Source organism: Leptonychotes weddellii, chromosome 4 (genome assembly GCF_054177405.1).
Source record: "Leptonychotes weddellii isolate Sample4059 chromosome 4, ASM5417740v2, whole genome shotgun sequence".
NCBI lineage: Eukaryota > Metazoa > Chordata > Mammalia > Carnivora > Phocidae > Leptonychotes > Leptonychotes weddellii.
The window spans coordinates 29,967,439-29,977,925 of record NC_138372.1 but is presented as its reverse complement, the minus strand read 5'-3'; the positions used below and the strand labels follow the sequence as shown (position 1 = coordinate 29,977,925).

The 10,487-nt window shown below is 38.2% G+C and overlaps 1 protein-coding gene across 5 annotated transcripts in view; it reads left to right on the top strand.

Annotated features, from left to right (window-relative positions):
• The window catches only part of HIVEP3 (HIVEP zinc finger 3), a 435,370-nt gene that overhangs the window by 70,599 nt on the left and 354,284 nt on the right, over positions 1 to 10,487 (top strand). Inside the window, exon 1 of one of the 5 annotated variants that reach the window (XM_081818223.1) lies at positions 396 to 770. The exons of the other annotated variants lie outside the window; for them this stretch is intronic. The gene's annotated coding sequence lies outside the window, so the exon portion shown is untranslated. Of the gene's footprint in view, positions 1 to 395; positions 771 to 10,487 lie in introns of those variants that run through there. 5 annotated transcript variants of the gene reach the window in all.

Genomic DNA, 10,487 nt, shown 5'->3' with positions numbered 1-10,487 from the left:
TCCCTCCCACCCCCCCACCATGAATTCTTTTATATCTATCAGCTTTTCCATGATAAAATTAATGAGTTAAAAATGTACCACATTTATTTTTTTATTTTTTATTTTTTATTTTTTAAAGATTTTATTTTTTTTATTTATTTTAGAGACAGAGCACAAGAGGCGGGAGCGGGAGAGGGAGAAGCAGACTCCCTGCTGAGCAGGGAGCCCGATGCGGGACTCGATCCTGGGACTCCAGGATCATGACCTGAGCCGAAGGCAGTCGCCCAACCAACTGAGCCACCCAGGTGCCCCCCACATTTATTTTTTTAAAAGATTTTATTTATTTGAGAGAGAGTGAGTGAGAGAGAGCACGAGCAGTGGGAACGGCAGAGGGAGAGGGAGAGGCAAACTCCCCTGCTGAGCAGGGAGCCTGACATGGGGCTCAATCCCAGGTTCCTGAGATCATGACCTGAGCCAAAGTCAGACACTTAACCAACTGAGCCTCCCAGGCGCTCCATACGTATCACATTTAAACAAAACAAAGAGACATTCTCATTTAAAGCAAGGCTTCACATCCAGAGGAATAATTAAGAGACTATTATATATCAATCCTAAAGAGTTTCAGTCATAAAATTCTCTTCTTTCTCAGGGTATTATATAAGATGAGTAAAGCCAGCAAGGTAGACCGCATGTGAGAACAAGAATGTAAACAAGAAAAGAGCAGATATTCTTCACTTTTGAGGAATCCAGAAAGGCTGGCTGGGATATGACCAGGGCAACATTTCAACCAGGTTTGTGAGAAGTTCCACAAAGCAGAGGTCAAGAGTGTGATCTTGTCTTAGAGCAGAGTCATATAAAAACTCTCAGTAGAGCCCAGATCCTCCCATATTTTTGTATTAAGGTTATAAGAATGAATCTAAGAACCATGTTGTCACTAACAGAAAACAAAACCTCAGGCAGAATTTTTATTGTGTGAAGTTCAGGAAAGCTTGAACTGCAGACTTCACCATTTGTGTCTCTGATCATTTATTTTTATACCTGGGGGAAAATCCAGGGAGCCGCTGACATTAAAATCCTTCCAGACCTCCTATTCTCACCCTTATTTTCTTTAGGTTCTGATAAATAGCATTAACCAACCCCTTTCTGTGGCTTGGTTACATTGGATTATCTGGGTTCCCTTCCCACACTACTTCACCTTCCCTTGGTCTTCCTCTTTCTCCTGTCCCCTTTAACATTCATTCCTGGCATTCAGCAGATGTTTATTGAGCACTTACTATGTGTTTGGTACTATGCCAGGTGCTGGGGGTAGGCTGAACCACATACCCATGATGTACACTAATGCTGTTTATAGTATAGTGGGGAGGAGTAAGATAGACATTAAACAGACATCTAAAGAAGTTGATATACAGTTGACTCTTGAAAAACATGGGTTTGAACTGTGTGGGTCCACTTACATGTGGATTTTTTTTGATAAATACAGCATAGTACTATGAGTGTATTTTGTTTCTTATGATTTTCTTTTCTCTAGCTTACTTTATTATAAGAATACAGTATGTAATACATATAACGTACGAAATATGTGTGAATCTACTATTTATGTTATTGGTAAGGCTTCCAGCCAACAGTGGGTTATTAGTAGTTAAGTTTCTGGGGAGTCAGAAGTTATACATGGATTTTCAACTGCTCAGAGGGTTGGTGCCCATAGCCTTATGTTGTTTGAGGATCAGTGATATATTTTGGTCCACACATATAGAGAAGATGAGGTGCTATGAGAGGCAATAACAAGAAGACCTACTCTAAATTGAGTAGTAAGGGAACTCAGCTTTGAGTATGTGGCAGACAAGTGCCAAGAGAGGACAAAATTCCAGCAGAAGGTAAGTGTGTACAAAGGCCTGAGACAAAAAAAAAGGTGTTGACACCAGAGCACCTGAAAGAAAGCTGGTGCCATATACTGGACACCATAGTATAAACAGAAAAGAAATGGGTGATTTGTCCACATATGGAATTCTTTATGCACATCTGGCCACGTTACCGTTAAGGTTACTGGCATGGACAAATGCCCATGATCTGTTGTTCAATGAAAAGAGTAGTATCTTGAATGTGTAGTATCATTCTATATTTGATTATATATTGTATCAATTAAGACTTTCAGGTGCAAGTCCTAGAAAGCCCAGTCAGAATTTGCTTTAGCAAAATAGGTATTTATTAGTTCACATATCTGAAAAGTCCATGGGTAGGGCTACCATCAGGTCTGGCTTTGTCAAGGGTTCAAATGTTCTAGACCAGTGCTGTCCAACAGAGATAGAATATGAGTCCCATGCATCATCACTCCAACATGAAATCAGTACAAAACTTATGAGTGAGATATTTTCCATTCCTTTTTCTTACTAAGTTTTGGATTCCAGTGTGCCTTTTACTTTTACATTATGTCTCAATTTGTACTAGTCACATTTCAAATACTCAACAGCTACATGTGGTTAGTGACTACCATCTTAGACAATGCAGGTCAAAGCCTTAGACTCTCTCAATCTCAACACCTGTGAGAATGAACTAGATTGTCTTCTGGAAGGCTGAGCAAAAGCTTCTTTGCATCTCACTTGTGCTAAAAAAGTCATGTGACCATGTTGAACTAACATTGTGACCAGGAAGAAAGTGATGTACCCCCTAATTTAGGCCCAAATCATATGTTCTACCTCAGGCACGCAGGGAAGGGGTCCGTGTATGGGATAGGCGTTTGTTTTTTGGCTACTTGGTATTCAGTTATCTGGCTTGAGGTAGTAGTGTTTGGGGATTCTGTCCTCCCTGCACAGAGGCCTGGAAAGCAGATTGTTAATGGAAATTATCTCTGGGAAATGAGATTCTTGGGGTTGTAAAGGGTACTTTTTTTTTTTTTTTATATATTTCAGGTTTTAGTTTCTTGATATTGGGATGTACTATTTTATTATTATTTTTGTTTTTAAAGAAGAGGGTAGGTAAACAAGGTTTCCTTGTTCTAAAATGGTCAGGACCAGGGACGCCTGGGTGACTCAGTCGGTTAAGTATCTGCCTTCGGCTCAGGTCAGGATCTTGGGATCCTGAGATCAAGCCCTGTATCTGGCTCCCTGCTCAGCAGGGAGTCTGTTCCCTCTGCCTCTCCTCCCCTCCCCACTCATACTCTCTCTCTCTCTCAAATAAATAAATAAAAATCTTAAAAAAATAGTTAAGACTAAATGGGGGAATAATATAATACTAGGGTGACCAAATGCTTTGGTCTGGCTAGGATAGTCCTGGATTTAAAGCATTATGGGTATTGATAAGGTTAATTCAGAGTTTAAAACAGTATCTTGAGATTAATAGGATGATTTGATGGAAACACCTTGAAGCCCAGTACATTGCAGAGCATTCACATTTTGTATTTCTGTATCCTCAGGAAGCAAGGCATTCCAAGAGTTAATTTTTCTAATAATTGAAGCTTGCCCTTTAAGCATCAAAATGTTTTAACATTAACCACTTCTGATGAAAATATTGCTCTGATGTATTACATATTTTCCCAACTCCTTAAGTAGAGTAAACCAAACATAATTGAACTACTTTTTGACACAAGTTATTGCAGTTTTCCACCTGGTGGGCAGCCACTCACTGGTGTGTTGTGAATGGAATTCAGGTGTGTGGAAATATGATCCACCTCTTATGGAAGCCGTGGAGCTTGGGGTGACAGAGGTCCCTGGATCAGTTGCCTCTGGCTATTTCCCCCAGTGTGTCATCTAAATGGATTCATTCTCCATGTGCATCTTGACTTGGAAAAAGTAGGGAAGCACTAGTTATTGCTTTGTGTTAAAATTCAGAGATTCTGGCAGGGCCACCTTAGGTAGTCTTCCATGTTGGGGTGATAAAGGGTGCTTTACATTTACCCCTGAACTGAATTTCTCCAGATGACTACTGCCCTTTGCTCTTTGTGGCACTCTTCCTCTTTACTTGCTGGCAATTTCCATTGCTTCTTATTGTCTCTGCTATCTTATTTTACACAGCTTGATTAGGTAAGGTGAACTGTGCTTGAGTGTAGCTTTTCTCTCCCACCTGTAGATTTAGTAGTGTTTCTACCCATGTATTTAAGATAAGCTTAGAATGTCATGCTATGACTGTTCATTAGAGGTAGTATATATGTTATAGTGCTCTTTATTCTTTTTTATTTTTTAATTTGAAAAAATTTTATATCTTTTATTTGTGTTTGAATCTGAGCTCCCTATTCTTAAGAGTTAGTTGTGGTTTATGTATACATTATATATATTATACCATATATATAATTTCAAGGAGTCTACAAATAAATAACTGGATGACAGCATCATAATGTAGTATTATAAGGAAGAAAAGAATATTTGGTATATACACACATATGTATACAGAGAGAGAGGGAGAAATTCAGAAAGTATGGAGGACAGTTATAGCCTTTTATCAAACCAACCTCATAAAGGTCAGTTGTCATGCTCTCTCAACAAATGATCTCTTGTTACCATTCTGAAACCAAATGTCCTTCTGGTCAGACAACTGGTGTTAGCCAATAAGGCATTTCTGATGCTTTTGTGCTCTTATGCAAGGGTGGACTTCTTCCAGCATTGTAAATGACAGAGGGAAATACTCAATGGGCCACACAAAATTTTAATTAACTTTATTCTGGGGCAGTCTAGGTCAGAAGTTAAAAGCAAGATCTTAGGAGTCTAACCTGGGATTGAATTCTGGTTCTAACACGTAATAGCTCTGTGTGTTGGACAAGTTTCATAATCCCTCTGAGTCCCGGTTTTCTCACCGAATTTTATGTGATGAAATGAGAAAATATTTGTATTGTCTCTGGCCTGTAGTAAGTGATCACTAAATGGTATTGTTGCACTGGCATTATTGATAATTAATAATAATAATAATAATAATAATAATATATGGAGTAGTTAATGGTTAATGGCAAGACTTACCTTTGGGGAAAATATCATAAATAATAAAACATAAGTATGATATTTTTTCATTGGCCTAATTTTGAGTAATCATTCACCTGTCATATTTCTCACTAATGACATGTGACATGTATGAGAATTCTGAAATTGACTTAAACGGGCTAGAAATTCTTTAGAGTTAATTTATTCTTAGCTAACCATAATGTTTGCTGTGTAGCATCATATTCTCTGCCAAACAATTGCAGACTGGTAGGTGCTTTCAGCCAGACAATTGTCCTGGATTACAGTTGACTGATATCCAATTTATATAGGTTGCACCTTCCACTTTATGAAAATTGGTGTACATCATGTATATTTTACTTAAACTCCTATGGACTTTCCCCATATCTTGTATTTCTCAAAAAAACAAAAAAACAAACCATTAACAACAGATAGAGGTGTTTCTGGGACATCTATCATTGCTAAGTCCCCTTAGGGAAGTTTCCAAGAAGGCAATGATTATTCTGACCACCTGCCATACCTTCACCTGATTGTTACTGCAAAAGATGCATAAGTACTACATTGAAAGAGGTAGGGTTCTGGTTTCTACTCACAGATGTAGAGAGCTCGAAAGAGAATTACTCCCAAACTTACAGTGAAAAAAGTCTTGATAAACAACAAATTCACAGCTTTTTTTGAGCCCACTGGAATACTGAAGTTCTTGGGAAACCAGCAGTGTCAGAATTTAGGAAGAGACAGGATCTGCAGGGAGAAATGAGACAAAGTGCCTAATTACCGGGCAGGAGGCAGCCAGACACCTGTAAGAATTCATCCAGGGTGATTGATGAATGGATGGATTCTGGCTGAGTGCACACTAGCAAAAGAGGGTGAAGCTGAGGGCCACAAATAAAGGAGATCCATGTCCTCTGGCAGGCATTTCTGCATGAACCCACCATGAGCTCACAGAAATGGTTGGGAGAGACTGCAGATAGTCTCCCTTGTGGTACATTGCTGGAGAAGAGGAACAGAAGTTGCTGTGGGAGGGATAAGAAACTCCACCAGGACTCTTTTTTTCCTATGAATAAAAGCCTTAATTTGTGTGGTATGTGTGTAAGGATGAGCACTATCATCCTTAGGATACTCGTTCCTACTATATCTGGGTAAAGGGAACAGGAAAAAACTCATAACTCCTGGGGAAAATAAGGTACACATACTAGATTCAGAAGTAACCCAGAGGAGGGGTAAGATCACTGAGAAGGCCACACCTCCAAGACTCAGTGATGCAGTGTTTGTCTAAGACTGAGAACAACAGAGAACACTTCCTTCTACTCTCCATTCCCAAACCAGGTTAACAAAAAAAAGATAGAAAAATAAAATTAAAAAATAAAGGAAAATGGAACAAATAAAAGAATAGCTAGCAAGATAGTAGATTTTAATTCAGTCATCTCAGTAGTCACATTAAATATGAATGGTCTAAACACACCAGTTAAAAGATAGAGATTGTCAGATTGGATTAAAAAAAGCAAGACCAAACTATACAAAACCCACTTCAAATATAAAGACAAATGGGTTAAAAGTAAGAGGAAAGAAAAAGATATGCTATGCAAACACTAACCAAAATAAAGCTGGAGTCTTTATGTTAATATCAGACAAAATTGATTCTAGAGCAAAGACTGTTCTCAAGGATGAAGAGTGATTAAATAATTATAAAAGACTCAATTCTCCAAGAAGTAACAATCCTAAGTAGGTGTGTACTTAACAACAAAGTTCTGAAATACATAATGCAAAAGCTGATAGAATTGAAAAATGAAATAGACAACTTCATAATTTGAGTTGAAACCATCAATGTTCTTTTCTCTGTAAATGATAGAAGAAGTAGGAAGAACGTTAAGAATATAATGATCTGAACAGTGTTATCAACCAACTTGACCTAATTGATATTTATAGAATACTCCTCTTCACAACACATCCTTTTGTAGTGCATGGGGAACATTCACCACAAGATACTGTATTTTTTGGGGCCATAAAACAAACTTTAACAACTTTAAAAGAATAAAAATTATACAAAGTATGTTTATGAACTATAAGGGAATTAAACCAGAAATCAGCAACAGAAATATACCCAGAAAACTCTGAAATATATGGAAAATACACCACATACATCTAAGTAACCTGTATATCAAAGAGGAAGAATTTGAAAATATTTTTAACTGAATGAAAAGGAAACACAACATGTCAAAGTTGTGAGATGCAGCCAAAGCAGTGCTTAGGGGGAAAGTTATAGGTTAAATGATTTATATTAGGAAAGAAGAAAGGTCTCCAGCCACTAATAGAAGCATCCATCTTAAAAATAGAGAAAGAAAAGCAAATTAAAACTAAAGCAAACAGAAGTAAGGAAATAATAAAGATAAAAGCAAAAGTCAAATAATTGGAAATAGAAAAGCAATTCACAAGTATTAATCAAACCAAAAGCTGGTTCTTTGAAGAGATCAATGAAACTAATAAACCTCCAGCCAGCCAGACTGACCATCCACCGAGATGGCCTAGAAACTGCACTGCAGTAGTAATGGGCACACTCAGTGCCCAGATCTCAGTTTCTAAATTCCAATTATGGGGACTCCTTGAAAAAGTAGACTTTGAGACTAAGGAGGGAAAATACAAGATGATCCTGGAGCATCTGTGGTGCCACGAAGTAAGGAAGTGCTAATCAGCAACAACAACAAAACAGCAGGATTATGTGAAATATAGGAGCTATCATGACAGAGGTCTCAATGGTCAAAACTGGAGCAATTTAAGCCAAAAAAAAAAAAAAAAAAAGAAAAAGAAAAGAAAGGATATATTAGGATATAACTCAAAAAATAAAATAAATATCCATGAGTTCATATTGATAAAAACAAAAGTAGAATAATCTGGTTATTTAATGGGGAGAAAGGACAACTCTCCTTATAGAAGAATTCCAATTAATAAATATAGAGGAATTGAGGGAGATAGAAAATCACCATTGGAGCACCACAGCCATAATTGCTGACAGTTCACATGATGAATCCTAAAATTAGTGAGTGAAAGTCTAAAGAGAAACAGACATTTGCATGGATTCAAAATACCCTCTCCCAATATTTGTCAACTACAAAGGGAAAAATAATACCTTTATAGTGGAGAAACCTGGACGCCACTTCCTTAACCAAGGGATCAAGGTTAATGTCACCAGATACCAGACAAACTGACATTATGACTCCTTCTCTGATTTGATGTACTGAGAAGGCACATCACTTCTGTGGTATTCTTGCCAGAAACCATAACTCCAGTCTAATCATGAGAAAACATCAGACAAACCCAAATTGAGGGACAGTCTACAAAGTACCTGACCAATGCTCTGTAAAAGTGTCAGGGCATAAAAGTCAAGAAAAGCCCTAGGAATAGCCACAGATCAGAGGAGACCCAACAGAAATGACAACTAAATGCAACGTGCAATCCTGGGTTGAAACCTGGAACAGAAAAAGAACATTAGTGGAAAAACTGACAAAATTAGAGGAAAATTTGTAGTTAATAGCATGGTACCAATATCAGTTTTCTGGTTTTGATCATTGTACTATGGTTATGTGAGATGTTAATTAACATCAGGGAAAGCTGGGTGAAGGGTATGTGGGAGTTCTTTTGTATAATTTTTACTACTCTTCTGTAAGTCTGAAAGTATTTCAAAATAAAAAGAAAACAAAAAATTGGGAGAGCTTTTGATGAAATAGCTCCAAGGAAAGAAATAAAGGCTCTTTTGTATTATCAGGGAGTAGTATGGACACCTTTAGCCTGTAAATGAGACTTGCTTAGAAGAGCATCTTGCATACTGCCTCAGCCCCCTGTGATTCACTGCACTCTTGGGACTCCAGCCTGAGAGTTACTGATGGGACCATTTGACCAACTTATTTGAAGACATCCTGTTTTTTAGAGGCATTCTTTAACTATTTCGAGATCTTACTTGGCTTTTTATCCTGTCTCAACTAGGTCTTGGAAGTGATGATGAATTTCAAGTCCTTAAAAAAAAAAAAAGCCAACTATCTTTAACTTTCTAAGAAAGGATGAATTTTTTTCCTCTTCTTTAGCTGACTGTGATCACTGGGGCCACGGGGTACAAATTGGCAGTTCATCTTCTGATTCAAACCCTTTCTAGCCAACACAGCTTTTGTTTGTTTGTTTATTAGATTTACAGAGAAGCATGATCACTATAGCTCTCTCTTGTTTATACTATGCTGTTTCATACTCTTATGTTATTTGTATGGCCCCCAAAGGCATGTGAGTTTTTGATCCTCGGTGAATGTAATAAATTACATCTAATTTGTGGTGTTTGTTCATGATCTTTGCTAGTCAGAGCTCTTTTCCAGTCTGACTGAGATTTCTAATCCTGCTCCTATGGATTGTTTAGATTCCTCTTTGGAGCTGTGGCCTCATTATCTGCTTTTTATGACTTCCCCATGTTTGTCCTTGCAGCATTTTTGGGTGGGCTGTGGGCTGCCAGAAAAGAAACTTCCCCCTTCCTGTACCTCATACACACATAGAATTTATTTAGCCAGGATAAACTGCCCAGAAGCCAGGTGGTCACATGGAGAGGGAGTCAGGTGGCCTGTCTCAGTGCAGGACTGATAGGCACCCAGAGTACCCATTTGGGGCGATGACTGCCATGTCACTCACTGGCTGCCCCATGTAGAATTTTATGAGGTCTGATAAGCTTGTTTTGTGCTATATCACATTCCTTTTGCACTAGAAGCTTCCAACACAGGAGGGACTTCACTATTCACTTGGCTTAATGCTTCCTTAGAAGAGAATTCTTACCGACATTGGGTTCTCCTGGCTCTTGAACTCCAGCTCAGTCTGGCAAGGCCATATCATCATCTGGGAGAAAAACTAGAGTCAGACTCCAGGAGTTGGTTAGCTGAGCAGTCTCTGCCTTCAACTTTCTGGCATATTAGAAAGCCCTTGTCTCTGTACCTTCCAACTCCATTTTTTGTTCTGACTTTAGCCAATGGTATTTATGTTACACTGTTAATAGACTGAATCTATGGATGTGATTTTTAGACTCCTTCATCTGTTAGAATGTCTCTATATCACATTTTTTCTGTTGGTATCTGGACTTGGCAAAATTTGATGAGACCATAGCTTTCTACAGCTAAAGCCAGTAGTAATTCTTCACTAGGATTGTCAGAATTACCTATGGAACTTTAAAGATGTACACATGCCAAGGCCCTCCTGTAGAAACTTGGGAGTACCTATATTTTTCCAAAACTCTACAGGAATTTTGATATGCAATCTCAGACAGGATCCTCAGGCTGCCAGGGACTTTAACTCACATATTTTCTTAATTTATCTTAATATACCTTTTTTTGTTGTTCATAAATTGATGATTATTCCATTTAGGGCATTGGTTCTAAACAAGGTCAGAGATTTTTTTCCAGTTGTAAAAACATTCCTGCTGGAGAGTCTGTGTACTTCCTGGTGACATTCAACATCTGCTGTGGATCCCTGAGGTCCCTGATGGGCCTCCTCACATCTTAAGGTTTAAGTGCTCTAAGGTTTTGGGGTGTGTGTGTGTGTGTGTGTGTGTGTGACTTTAGGTCC